This window comes from Parasteatoda tepidariorum, chromosome 8 (assembly GCF_982258835.1).
Source record: "Parasteatoda tepidariorum strain Cologne lab strain chromosome 8, Ptep-v5.0, whole genome shotgun sequence".
Taxonomy (NCBI): Eukaryota; Metazoa; Arthropoda; class Arachnida; order Araneae; family Theridiidae; genus Parasteatoda; species Parasteatoda tepidariorum.
Genome location: NC_141762.1, coordinates 103,329,260 through 103,343,120, shown reverse-complemented (window position 1 = coordinate 103,343,120; position 13,861 = coordinate 103,329,260).

The window sequence follows — 13,861 nt, the reverse complement described above, 5'->3', positions numbered from 1 at the left end:
AGTGGACATTTTATTAATTAAAATGTTCATATCTCTTCTATTTAAGTGAGCAAGTCTACGGTGCCAGATGTTTTGAGAGTTTAGTATGGCAGTTGATACAGAAAAGTTAGCAGTGTCTAACACATATAGTCCATTATTTTCTGATGCAGTAGCAACTACATTTTTATTTGGAATTATAATTTTGGAATCCAATATCTTACATCCGTCAGAGTCCAAAATTATTGACTTACCCTTTTTGGTGATTTGAGAAATGGAGAGCAGGTTAGTGGTGAGTTCCGGAGCATGTATAACATCACTAGCTGTGATAGTACTGTTTTTTAATGCAATATCCACTGTTCCAATACCTATTGCTGGCAACGTAGGCAACGTAGGCAATTAAGGCAACGTAGAAAGTTGTTAAAAGTCCTTTACATTTTCAAGATATTTAAATCTGATTTTTTTCCTTAGTTACCAAATACGATTTTGAAGATAATTATTGATAATTATTGGTGATTGAGATTTCCGAGCATGCGCAGCGTAAAGAAATTCATTTTAACTCATATCTCGAGCAATTTTTAACGTATTCTTTTGATATTTATTTTAAAAGGATATTTTTATTTTTAACTAAAAGTTTTTGTTTAATTTTATTTATTTTTTCAGCACTTATTGTAAAACCTAAGCAGAAAATAATTAGTGCCTTATAAAAATATCCATATCTTCCTTATTCGCGATCGCAACGCTCGAGTACGCCGTCTAGCGGGAGCCTGTAAATATCAGACATTAATTTATCACGTTTTCATTTAGTTCCATCGAAATCGTTGACAGAATCAGACGCCATTTTTTAGCAGCAAATAAGAAACAAAATTTCCCTAAGGAAAAGGCCGAAGAACTTGAAAAAAATCTCCAGAATATTAGTAAATCTTTCAGGAACAGAACACGCCAAACATTTGAAGAAAAATTCCGCAATAATTCTTTATTTCTATTATCAACAAACTTGCAACTGATGACTTCCGATTTCGGATACTGTTACAGATGTGTGTATTAAGGTAAAATGCATTTCTTCTGTCTTCAATTCATTACGAATTAAAGTGAAGTCAACATTGCTTTCGTCATTCCAGTGAATAAATATGAATTCAGAACATACAGAATTGTAATAGTTATAGCATATTCTTCTTCGTTATAGAATAGTATATATTTCCGTATCCATATAATTCGGAAAACAACAATAAAAAATTATCCGAATTACTTGAAATAGTGCCATTTGTTCTGATTCTTAATTAATTTTTATCGTTTTATTGATAAGTATTTTTTAGTTTTGAAAGAATAATTTCAACTAGAATTCAGCTATTCTGTTTTTAGCTACATATTCAAATTCATATCAAGTTCTTACAATTATAAAATTTTGCTGTGTAGTATGTTATCTAAAAGTAATGAAGGGATAAATTATGTATCTATTATTTGAGAGAGAATAAAGTTTTCAAACAAAGAACATATCATTTTGGAATTCTCCGGAATTATAAATCAGGTAAGTGTTATGATTTTTATAATAAAAAATTTACTTGTTAATATTTTTTTTTCTGATTTGATGATAGTTCTCTACAGAATGCTTTTTCACGTCTGATTAAGAACTATAAGAATAAAAAGAGAAACAATATGGAAGGTTTTTTTATTTCAATATGAGGAATTTTTAAAATCGTTTTTTTATCCTAAGAATTCTTTATTTTAACGTTTTTTAGTTTATAATTTTTTGATAAAAATTGTTGTTAAAATAATTGTTTTGAAAAACTAAATGGTATAACATTATGTGCTAATGTATACTTCTTGCATATTCTAATGTTTGAAATAATATGATTCAAAAAGTATGGAATAAAAATTTGGTACTTACGTAATAACGCCACCGCAACTACAGATTTGGCGGTTTTTAAGTGCCACCAATCTACACCAAAATTTTTGCGACAAGTCATAAAATAAAACACCTTATTTAAAATCAAAGTAGTATATCGGATTTCGGTGGACAATGGGCAAAATATTTCGCTCCTGAAAAAATAAAATTGCATCTTGTTCTTGTTGTAAAATTGCATCTTTGGCAAATCCCAAAGACGCATTTTCGTAGCACTAAAAATGGTAATAAAATTCGAAGAGCAAATCATTTTGGAATTCTTCTGATTTATAAAGCAGGTAAGTGTTAATTTTTATAAAATAAAAAATTTTACTTTTAAGTAGTAATTTTTTTCTAACATGATGATAGTTTTCTATAGAATGGTTTTCTGCGTCATTATGAATCAAAAAAGAAAAAACATGAAAGTTGTTTATTTTAAGAATTTTCAGAATTGGTTTTTTCTTTTTTGCTTTGTATCGTAAGCATTCTTCATTTAACGTTTTTTAGTTTCCAAATAATGATTTTTATTAAAATTTAAAATTTTTTGATGAAAATTGTTGTCAAAGAACTTTTTTTACAAAATTAAATTATATAAAATTATGAAGTTTATTTATACTTTTTGCTTATTTTAATGTTTGAAGTAATATGATTCTTAAAACTATGGAATGCAAAGATTAAATAGGCCTTTCATGTTACATCATTAAATTTAGTAAAACTATTTCTCAGGCATTAACTTTAACTCTAATAAGAAGATACATATTTTTTTCTGTTTATTTACAAATATTTTTCAGATGTGTTTTGTATGTTCCCTCTTTAAAAAAAAAGAGATACCATCTTGTTTTTGGTTGCATAAGAAAGGATATCAAACATTTTTCTTTTTTAAATTTAATAAGCCACGATAAAGAAGGAACGTTACAATGTTACACGCTACATTAAAGACGTCTCCAGAGTAACTAAATGACTGTTCATATAGAAATCGCAGGTATTAGTCTCATACAACAACGCCCCCTATAGTTCGTTGCGATCGCGAATTGGGTATAATATAGCCTACGTCACAGGTTGTGTTGTTCCTACTAAATTTAACCCATGAACGGCATTTTCTGCGAGCCTAACTTCAAGCCACAAATAAACAAACGAAGTGTTCGATCGTTTAAATAGCTGCTCGCCAGATTTTATTGCATTATAAAGAAAAGTTATTAAAACTAAATACAACTAAATAAACAACAACAACTAAAACAAATAACAACAACTACTAATAACAATTACTAAATAAACAACAACTAAATTCCATTCGTTTAGCATTGCGTCATATGTTGTTCCTACTAAATCGAAGTAGTTGTGTTTTTTTCATATTATACCCAATTGGGTATAATATGAAAAAAGCACAACTACTTCCACTTACTAGGAATAACATTTACCTTTTAGTTTAATTAATAAACTGAATTTTAAATATGCTTACTAAATTCATAAACTTCGGTAAAACAACAATATAAATTATTTCCATAGGAACTAGACTAATACAATTCCAACCTGGCGAGTAGCGACTTATAACAAGACACTTCGTTTGATGCTTTTACTTGTTGCTAGAAATCAGGTTCGCAGAAAATACTGTTTACTAGTTAAATTTAGTAGGAATAGCACGATCTGTGACGTAGGCTATAGTATACCCAATTATAAGTAAGTGGATACAAGAATGCTATTGAGTGTGGTTATTAAGAGCATGGACGCAGATGTTTTCATCTTAATGAGCACAGCACAGTTTCATTCTGTTGTGCACTTGGAATCAGAATTTGTTAATGATATCAGTGTTACTGATTATTCCATAAACAACTTACAACAGGCAAAATGATTGATTTTACAGTTCTATTTACAAAATATAAAATACTAGCTTCATCAATAAAAGTCGAAACAAATATATAAAATGGCGTAAATATACTGTTGTTAAAAAATTAATATATATTAACTCAAAGTCATTTTGTTTCTTCTCCATAAAAAAGAACGAATAAGCTCAAAAAGGCAACACAAACCGTTACCATAGCAACTTAATTTTATGAACTAGATCAAAGTTAAAGATTAAACAGACGATAATTCTGAACAGTTATATTTCCTTTTTGGCACCATGTAACTTAGAATTGATTAATATTTCATCTATTACTACAGCTCTAGGGCCATGTATTAGAGAAAGTTTAGTAGGCCTAAATAGTCTTTAAAGTGAAAGATTAAAGCAAGATAAGGAAAGGTAAAAAATTATATATTGATGATATATTTAAAGAACATCTTCAATATTCTTGAAATATTTATTCGTGGATTTTATGGGCAGCCTACTAACACTTCAGTAAATGAAGTGAGAGGTTCAAACTAATAATGCTCTACTTCCTGTCTTCATGCGTCATATTAAAGGAGTAGCATTTATTGTGTCTGTTTAAGAATCCTACAGAGCATAGAACATTTGTTGGAACCATGTATATCAAATATCTTGCTAAAATCATTGTATGTGCATGCCAAAAATGCTCCAGTTTAACAAATAAATGTACACACAAAGCAAACGCAATCTCTTGCTCTGATTTATGCTCATGTACTAAATGCCATAACTGTGATACAATTGTTGATCTGGATTAAGACTTAGATAGTGATTCCATGTATATATATATGATCAAGATATTTTTTAGTAAACACACAATAGTTTAACTACGTAACATATTATAATACATCATATTATAATAATTTTTCTCTCCTATTTTAATTCTGATTCACATATGTAAGAAAATTTCGTTTTATATGAAAACGAACATTTCTCTGCATAAATAACCTCATAGTGTTAAAATTTCTTAATGAAATACTATTCATCTTGGTGTTTTTATTAAGTGCACTATTAAAACTAAAGGTAACATTTTATCATCAACATGAAATATTTTGCTGTTTTCAAATCAAATTAAAAAATATATATATATATATATCCGTTCTCATTTGAAAAGCATATCTATTAATTAGCCAAAACACTGTAAACATCCTTAAATTATGAATCTTTGGGTACTACTTTAACCTCGTGCAAAATGTTAATGCGCAAATATTTGTTGGTGAACTTTGTGTTTTTTAGTCGATAAGCATTGTTTAAACATATTATATTTAGTTGGCGGAGTTGGCAACCGAAAACCGTCGTCCCAAAGGTCTAAGAATCATGTTTTGAATTGAATCGAAGACAAAGCAGGCAAATCGGTTTGAAATTTAATCCACCGGCTCTGAAAAATGATCCCAATTGACAGGTATTAAACGCAATCCATAACGTCGTCTCATGAATAGGAACCTCTCCTTTCCCTAAAATATGAAAAGACCTAACTTTAATAATCTCTTTTGATAAATTAGTTTTGATAATAAGAATCATCCAAGACTATCCTCGTTTTTTCTTTCTTTTCATTACTATCATTCTGATGCCATCTAAAAGTTAATTTCCAATTCTAAAAAAAAGTAATATAAAATATATATATATACATATATATAAAGTAAATTCCTACTAAGGTCAACAAAAAAATTTTTTTTAAAGTTACTTTCTAATAAATAATTGCAATTTTTTCTCACATATAAAACTAAAATAAATTCATTATATTTAATGAATGAATTAATAGACACATCGAATATGAAATAATGAAGTATTTAAGAGTGCGCGATAAACTATTTCTTTTCAAATAGAGCTATAAATTAGAAATGATCACTGATGTTATTTTTAAAATACGTGAGAAACTGAATCGCTAACAGCAAAATTTAAAACAATGAATAACTCATAACCAATCAGAAAATTCCATTTCGTAATTAAAGTAACTTCTTATATGTATCATATCTTACTGTAGTAATATAAAATTGTATGTTACTAAATAACAAATAGGGTAGTTGGCTTATTTATATCAAGTAGTAAAAGAACATACTAGGTGTCACCATGAACTATCCCTGATTTTGGTGTTGTCAGGCAAAAATTTGGTGCAATGTAGTTTACACCAGTTTTGGTGTTCAGACACACGAAAAATTCTTACAGTATCTAAATCAGTTCTTAATATTAAATTAGATTGTTTATCAACCCTAAGCACAGCCCAGACAGCCAGAATAATAAGAGGAATACGAATTTGGATTAAAAAACAAACAAACAACAGTAGCGAATAGAAAGTAAATATTATAAAATGATTAATTGTGAGATTTTGTAACCGTCGCTTAACAGCAGGCTGAATTTTGGGTTTACTACTACTAATGTTACTCCGTAGGCTTGTTGTTTTGAACACTACCCAGAAGACAAGGGAACTCCTGAATCCAATTTTGGAAGAAAATTGCCTTCGCGGATGACTTTCTGATGGAACTAATCCGCATTTGCGTTACAAGGAGAGGAAAACCACGAAATTCTTCTACTGTTAATCCGACGGCAAAGGGACTCTAATCCATGATCCGTCTACCGCTGAGGATATTTAACCTCAGAACTGGTTGGTGCAAGCTGGATACCGATTTATGTCTACCCACCATCGCTGAAATTCGAACCTGGGTCGCTTCGTTGGAAGGCGAACGCTCTATCTCCTGAGCCATCGCGGCTCCAAAAATTGTGAAAGTTAAAACATTTCAAGTTAAAACCGAATCGAGGGTCTATACACAATTTAAAGGAAATAGTTAAATCTAAACTCGAATAAACAAGGGAAGCTTGAACCAAAATAATTTATTACAAATAATTCATAAATGTAGTAAATGCATCTTATATCGGTTCAAGCTTCCTTTCTTCATTCGAGTTTAGATTTAACTATTTCCTTTCACCCCTTCCTTCTCGCTCCCGTGAAAATGACGGGGTGAGGTTTCGCCCTCTATTTCTCGCTTCCGTGATATTTCCGGGCTGGAGTGTTCAGTAGTAACGCGCCAATAAGAATAAAACTAATTCATTTCTTTTACCCGGAGAACATTTTATTTCTCATTTTACACACCAGTCGGCAGTACCAGGATATTTTTAAGGTAAATGTAGCTAGTTAGTTTATTTTAAAATAGATATCAGCACTAATCAAATACGTAATACAAATGCAAAAACCAAAAAATGACGCACTTTTATGACCGTTTTCTTGAAAATGAACCGATCGTTAAGGGGTAAAAATGTGTATAAACCTTCGATTCGGTTTTAACTTGAAACAAAGTTTTAACTTTCACAATTTTTTGAGTTTTTAAACACCTAATTCTTACAGATAAACACCACAGTTTTTGCAATATTACACAGTAAATAAATAGTTATTTTACACAGTAAATAAATATGTGTAATAAGGAATAATAGGTCAGATTTACAGTTAATTTTTTTCCTATTTCTTGGAAATGATTCTGAAGGAAATGTTCTTCTTAAAAACTATCTGCATTAAATATAGATGATTAAAGCAATTTTATTGCATGATTACAATGCATGATTATCCACATACAATGATTAAAGCAATTTTATTTTATTTTATAGCCCCCGCTGAACAGCAGACCCGATTTCAGGGTTTACGACTATTTATGTTCAACGTCGTAGTCTTGCAATTTTGAAGACAACCCAGAAGACAAGAGAACTCTTGGATTGAATATTGGGAGAAATTTGCCTTCGTGGAGGATTTTCAGATGGAACTAAACCGCATTTACATAGTAAACATGGAGAGGAAGACCACAGGAACCTCCCACGTTTAGCCTGACCCCATAAGGTGACAAACCCATGATCCGTCTTCAACTGAGGATATTTCACGTCAGCACTGTGGTCGGTGCCAGCCGGGTGTGGAATTCGTATTGACCTGCCATCGCTGGATTCGAACCCGGTTCATATCATTGGAAGACAAACGCTCTGTCGAGATACCATGGCTCTCCAGGTGGCTCATTGCTTGGTTTCCTCAAATGGTGTACATTTCTGCTGAGACAGACCATGTGACATCGACCGGAATAGGTGATAATCTGAAGGGGGAAGGTCTGGTGACTACGTCGGGTGGGGTTGAACTTCATATTGAAGTATTTCTAAGTAGCAGAATCAATTTTCATGCAAAATCGAACTTCAATGTCTCTTGGCTTTAGTTCGTATGAAAACCAGTTTCCTTGCCTTTGGGTCCTTCCCAACGATTTTAAACGATGTGAAATTGCTTGCTGAGTCACTTGTAATGTAAGAACAAGTTTTTTGCGCGTTTGGAATGAATCTTCTTCCAGTAATTCTTCCAATTCATGGTCTTCGTACAATTTCGGCCTTCCATTGCGTTCTTTGTCTTCCACGTCAAACTTACTGTTTTCAAACTTCTGAAACCACTCACGACAACTATTCCCACTTAGAACAGCCTCACCCTATGCTTCTTCAAGCAATCGATTTTTCTCAGCTGCAGATTTCTTCTAATGAAAAAGGTAGTTCCCGCAAATGAAGCTTATTTGGCACAAAACTTGAAATTTTTGAATGAAAAAAATTACGTAATGCTAGTGCGGAATCACTAATACTTTAAGTTTATGTTGTTACCAGATGAACACACTTACAATTAAACGTTTAACACCAGTCTATTTCTACGTAATCTTCTGGTGGCGCCATCTTGTGACGAAAGGCGGGAACTTATTTGTACACCCAATAAGTAGTGCAGGCGATATTTTAAGTTGCGAAAGTAGACACAAAAAGATTCTTTCTTCGAATAAATATCCCCCCCCCGAAGAATTCAGATTTTGGACCCTCAAAATGTGGGGGTGGAACAGCCCTAATCTAAAAAAATGAGTCCCAATAGCTTGATCAAGAGAGCGGTCCGAAGTTTTGACCCTTTAATGTTAGTTTTACTGTTAGCGTATTTCGCCATGCGTCGAAAACTTTTTATTCGAATCAAAAATTTGCGTTCGCAATTGTAAAATGCATTTATCAAGAGATAATTCCATTCAAAAAATACATTTTAATAATTAATTATTCGTTTTATTATTTTAATAAATGCTAGTCGAAAAAATTTTGAATTGTAAGGTATACAAACTTTCCCATCGTTTGAAACAATATTAAGTTACTACGACAAATAATAAAATTTGAACAAAATCAGTCAACAGCTCTTGCCAATTCATTTTTTAGTATATAAATTTTTAAAAATTTAATAATTCAAGAACTTCCGTTTTATTGCACATTTAGATTTAATAAAGAAGGTTTTCACTTTTAAATGAATCTCAAATGAAAAGAATTATCCAAAGAAATTAACGCAAAAAGCAAAAAAATTAACGCAAAATTACTTAAAAATGTAGATGCTTTATTTAGTTCATTATAAAATTGAGTAAAAAAAGTCGACATAGCCCGAGCGCTCTAAAATAGACTCCCCTTCCCAAGACTTATCAGTATTTGATGACAAAAGTGCATTTGATGATTGTGGTAATGGTAGCTATCGACAACCTTAATCTATGACAAGGTCCCACAAAATAGGATCGCGTTAACATGTCTTACTGAATTGGAATTGTATTTTTGTAGTGGTAGATACACTACAGTACTTCCCCACCAGAATTTTATCTGCTACCGAATTCGATGAACGTTATACCACTAGTTGATTCATTGCTGTTTTGTGAGAAGCTGGGAGTACTGTATTAAGTTCACCGTACTTTTGAGTGCTGATCGTGAGAGCTGTATTATGTTTGCGGTCGTGGTCGCTTCTGTGTTGCCATTAGCAGTCGAGTGTATGCAATCCGGCGTTGTGATAGAGACTGAGTAGCAACGACTCGAGGAGGTGGACAAGTAGCAAGTCAACTGTTCATTGTTGACCATCCATCGAAGTAGGCGCGTTCCTATCGAAGTGGGAGCTTCTGTGTCAAGGTAGCCGTGTTCACATCATGTTGTAATATCATCCATGTGGGGATGGTAGCTATCGAATGAAAAGGTACTTCACCATAGGATCGCGTTAACATGCCTTATATACTAGTGAATTGGAATTGTATATTTATAGTGGTAGATACACTACAATGATCCAGAGCATTCACCAAGAATAGATGAAAACTAGATATTTCTGAAGCATGGAAGGTGTCACAAAATTGCTATCAAAAAGAGATTTCTCTGAATGCATCCTGGGGGCTGGAGGTTCATTCAAATTAGAAGAGCGAAAAATTTCTGTAGTGATGGGATATCCCACATTCGAATATAACAGAAACAAGTAATAATATTTTTTAAAAGTCAATTCCTACTTAGATCAACAAAGAAACATTTTATTTTTGTTACTTTTTATTTAATAATTAACATTTTTTTCTTTCATATGAAACTAAAACTGATTCATTAAATTTAAAGAATGAAATAATAATTTTAAAAAAAAACTGTCTTAACATCAAGTGTCCTCCACTTGATGAATAAAAAGTATTTTATTAAGGTATTTTATTAAGTATTATACTTGATGAATATTAAGTATTTTATTTTATTTACTTGGATGAATAAAAAGTATTTTATTAAGGATTGAAAATCTGAACAAGATATAGGGAGAAGGTGAACTAATAATAGGTATTGAAAAAGAGCAAAAGGTCTATAGATAAGAGTGTATATCGAAGTAATAATAGATCAGACAGAAATAAGGAACAGACACATCTGTTAGTTGATCTTCGTTACCTGCAAGAAAAGAGAACTTCGATGCTTTTTTCTTTCTCATTGGATCGATGTCACCGTTGAAGGAAAAAAAACACATCGCCTGGTGTTCTTGGCAGCTGTTGGTAGAACAATTGATAACTAGGTCCACATTCCTTTTAGTCCAGATCTTGTAGTTTCAATCTTTCACCAGAAAGTTCTAGTATAAAGACTTGCAAATTATTTCGTTTTTTAGCAAACATTTCATGAAAAAGGTTTCCAGAGTTATAATTTTTCTCTTTTAACTTAACCTTTTCTGCTGGTGAAATTCCCCGACTCATCAAAAACATCTTCTCACGTGACCTCACAAATGAATGTCGCTGATATTTTCATTGCAGTCTGGGTTAATATATAAATATAGTGCAAACGATTTTTTTTATTAGTTCTTAATTTTCTTAGACTTAAGACAAATGACCAGCCTTTAACCCTTTCGCGCCCACTGTCACAAATACGTGACAGCATAAAACCGTATCAACCAGGGTAAAAAGATAAAACTGGTAATCAAAGTAATTCTTTAGCACTTTATTTGTGGGTGGAGAATTGTTTGATTTATTTAATTCACCATTACTTTGTTCAAAATAAAACTATTTAGTTATAATTTGAATTAACATTGATTACATACATGATTAAACTAACAATAATTAAAGTAAAAGCAAAGTAAGTCTGTCAAATTAGAAACGACTACATTTAAGTTGCCGTTTCTTATTTAATTACGTCCTGATCCTGATTTTGTACGAATGCTTTTCTGAATCACCCATCCCCAAAGGGTTAAATATTTTCTTTTTTTAGAAAAATCCTTGAAGAATTTTGCATAGTTCATTAGCGCTAACTTATGAGTTCCAGTTTGTGGCGTCTGTTATAATATACTTCATTTATTAAAGAATACTTTCAGAAATTATTTTACTTAAGCATATTCTACGTAATTTTTTACTAAAAAGTATAATTGCTATTTTAATTTTAAAGAATATGCTGGCCAGATCGTCGAGCGGTTAGTGAGCCTGACTGTGAAGCCAATGGCCTCTGAGGACACGTATGTTTCTCTCAGAGTGTTGTTCTCTATTGTGTGAAGTGTAAATGTGGCCCACCCTATAAACCAACGGTTCTTAACCTATGGGTCGCGACCCAATTTTGGGTCGCGCTGGGTCGCGCTGAGTCGAACCAAAAAAGTTAGTAATAATAAGTAATACTAACACCTTCTAGAAGAAGTCATTGTGGCTTACTCAGCCTAATTGTGACTTTTTTTTGGGTCGCGACATGAACATATTTCTCAAATTTGGGTCGCGGCTTAAAAAGGTTAAGAAACACTGCTATAAACGAGTATCTGTGGCAGTGTGGGTAATGTTGTTCGGCTCAGGTTCACAGGTGCCCACTGAGAAACGTTAAATGAGTAATACTTCCGGCATCTTCTAAGGCAAGTTCAGTGCCTGCCATTAGAGAAAAAATTTTAAAGAACATAATTTTACTCGGCAAAATGCAAAATTTGAGCAAAATCTGTTGAATAGTTCCTGAGAAATCGAGTTTCAAATGTCTGCCTTTTTCGAAATTCTATTTCTCGGAGACTGTTCAACCCATTTTGCTCACATTTTGTATTTTGCCACGTAAAATTATGCTCTTTAAAATGACGCAAAAATTTTTATAAACTTACAATTCAAAACTTTTTTGACTGTTATTAAATAAAATAATAAATATTTAATAGAGGTTACTTCTTGTATGGAAAAATCTTTGGAGAAACGAATTTTATAATTGTGTTTTTTAAAATGAATTTAACGAATGTTATAATTTTTTTTTTATCAATTCGTTTTAAAAGTTTTTGAAATATAGCGAAATACGCGAAAGGTAAAATTCGCATTATTGGGGCAAAACTTTGGATCTCTCTCCTAACCAAGCGATTCGATCAGTATTTCCCAGACTGCGACTGCCCCCTATATTTTGGGGAACAGAAATCCAAATTCGTAAAAAAAAAAAAAAGCATGCTTATTCAGAGAAAGTACGTTTTTGTTTTTGATTCCGTAACTTAAAAAATATTGTCGCCATTCATTAATTTTTACATTTGAGATCACTCCCACGAGTCATTAAGATTGAGTCCTAGAATGTAAACCAGAAAGCATGTAACCTTAAGGCAAACTTATGTCGTAAACTTTTTTTAATTGTCATGAAAATGTTTGCACTAAAAACCTTTTTTCAATAAAGCAAAAATATTGCAGTTTCAAATCTTTCATCCTAAAAGGATTAAAAATTATTTTGTAAAGCTTTTTTTAAAAAGTATTGTCACTTAAATTCATACTGACGTCACACTAGCTATGCCAGATAATAAAGTAAGGTTTATTTTCACTCAGCAAAAACCTTTTAATGTAAACCTAAAAAGGTTTGTCACGCGGTTTACGTGTAAACCTTATAACCTTAAAACGAGATTTGTGACAATCAGCTCTACTTTATTCACATTACCCTAATCCATAACCTTAGTAAACAACCTTCTATATAAAAACTTTAAATCGTGGTCGACTTAAGGTCTGGTGTCTTAGGACTAGCGCTTTATCTGGGCGTCAGCGGAAAGTTGATGTAGAGCTGACGCCAAAAAAATACTTTTTTGTTAGCTCAGCGTGAGCAGTCCGTCCAACGCAGACATTATCTCTCATTGCGCATGCGTTAATAACGTAAACAAATATTTATTTTGAATTTGTATTGATTTTGTTTTTGTCGACCAGTGTTTTAGAGAACAAATAATGACTTTGTCCAAGAAAAAACACATTATAGCTGAGCTAAATGAAGAGTGCTATGATTAATGAAGAAGCTATGTTTAATGTCAAAATCAGAATCTTGGCTGATTTCAATGTGCTGTTGGATGTTGTCCGCCATTGCTTCTGTGGTTAACGTCACGTTGTAATCCAACTGCAGTTGAGTTGGACGGCAATTGTAGTTCAAGATGAGCGTTCGATGACGTATACTATCAAACTCACAAATGGACCAATCAGAGGTTAGCGCTGATTTCCAGCTGACGGCGTCCTGTCCTAAGAAACCAGGCCTTTAGGTTTTCAAGCGTGACAAAATCCTTTAATAAAGCTGTCTCAAGGTGAAAATAATCTTAAATCTAGGTAATTATAAGGTTTATTTTCGCTAAGTCTTGTATGCTCAGCAAAAAACCCACTTTGTCTTGAATATTCAATGGACAAATACAATTTGATCCTATCGTTATTGTGACGTCAGCTAAAACGTCATTATGAATCTAAGTGACGATTTTTTCGAAGTGACAATACTTTTTAAAAAGCTTTAAAAACTGAATTTTAATCCTTTTAGGATGAAAGGTTTGAAACTGCAATATTTTTGCTTTATTGAAAAAAGGTTTTTAGTATCAACATTTTCGTAACAGTGAAAAGAAAATTCCAAAGCAAGGTTGTCGTAAGGTTACATGCTTTCTGGGTATAGGATCAAAT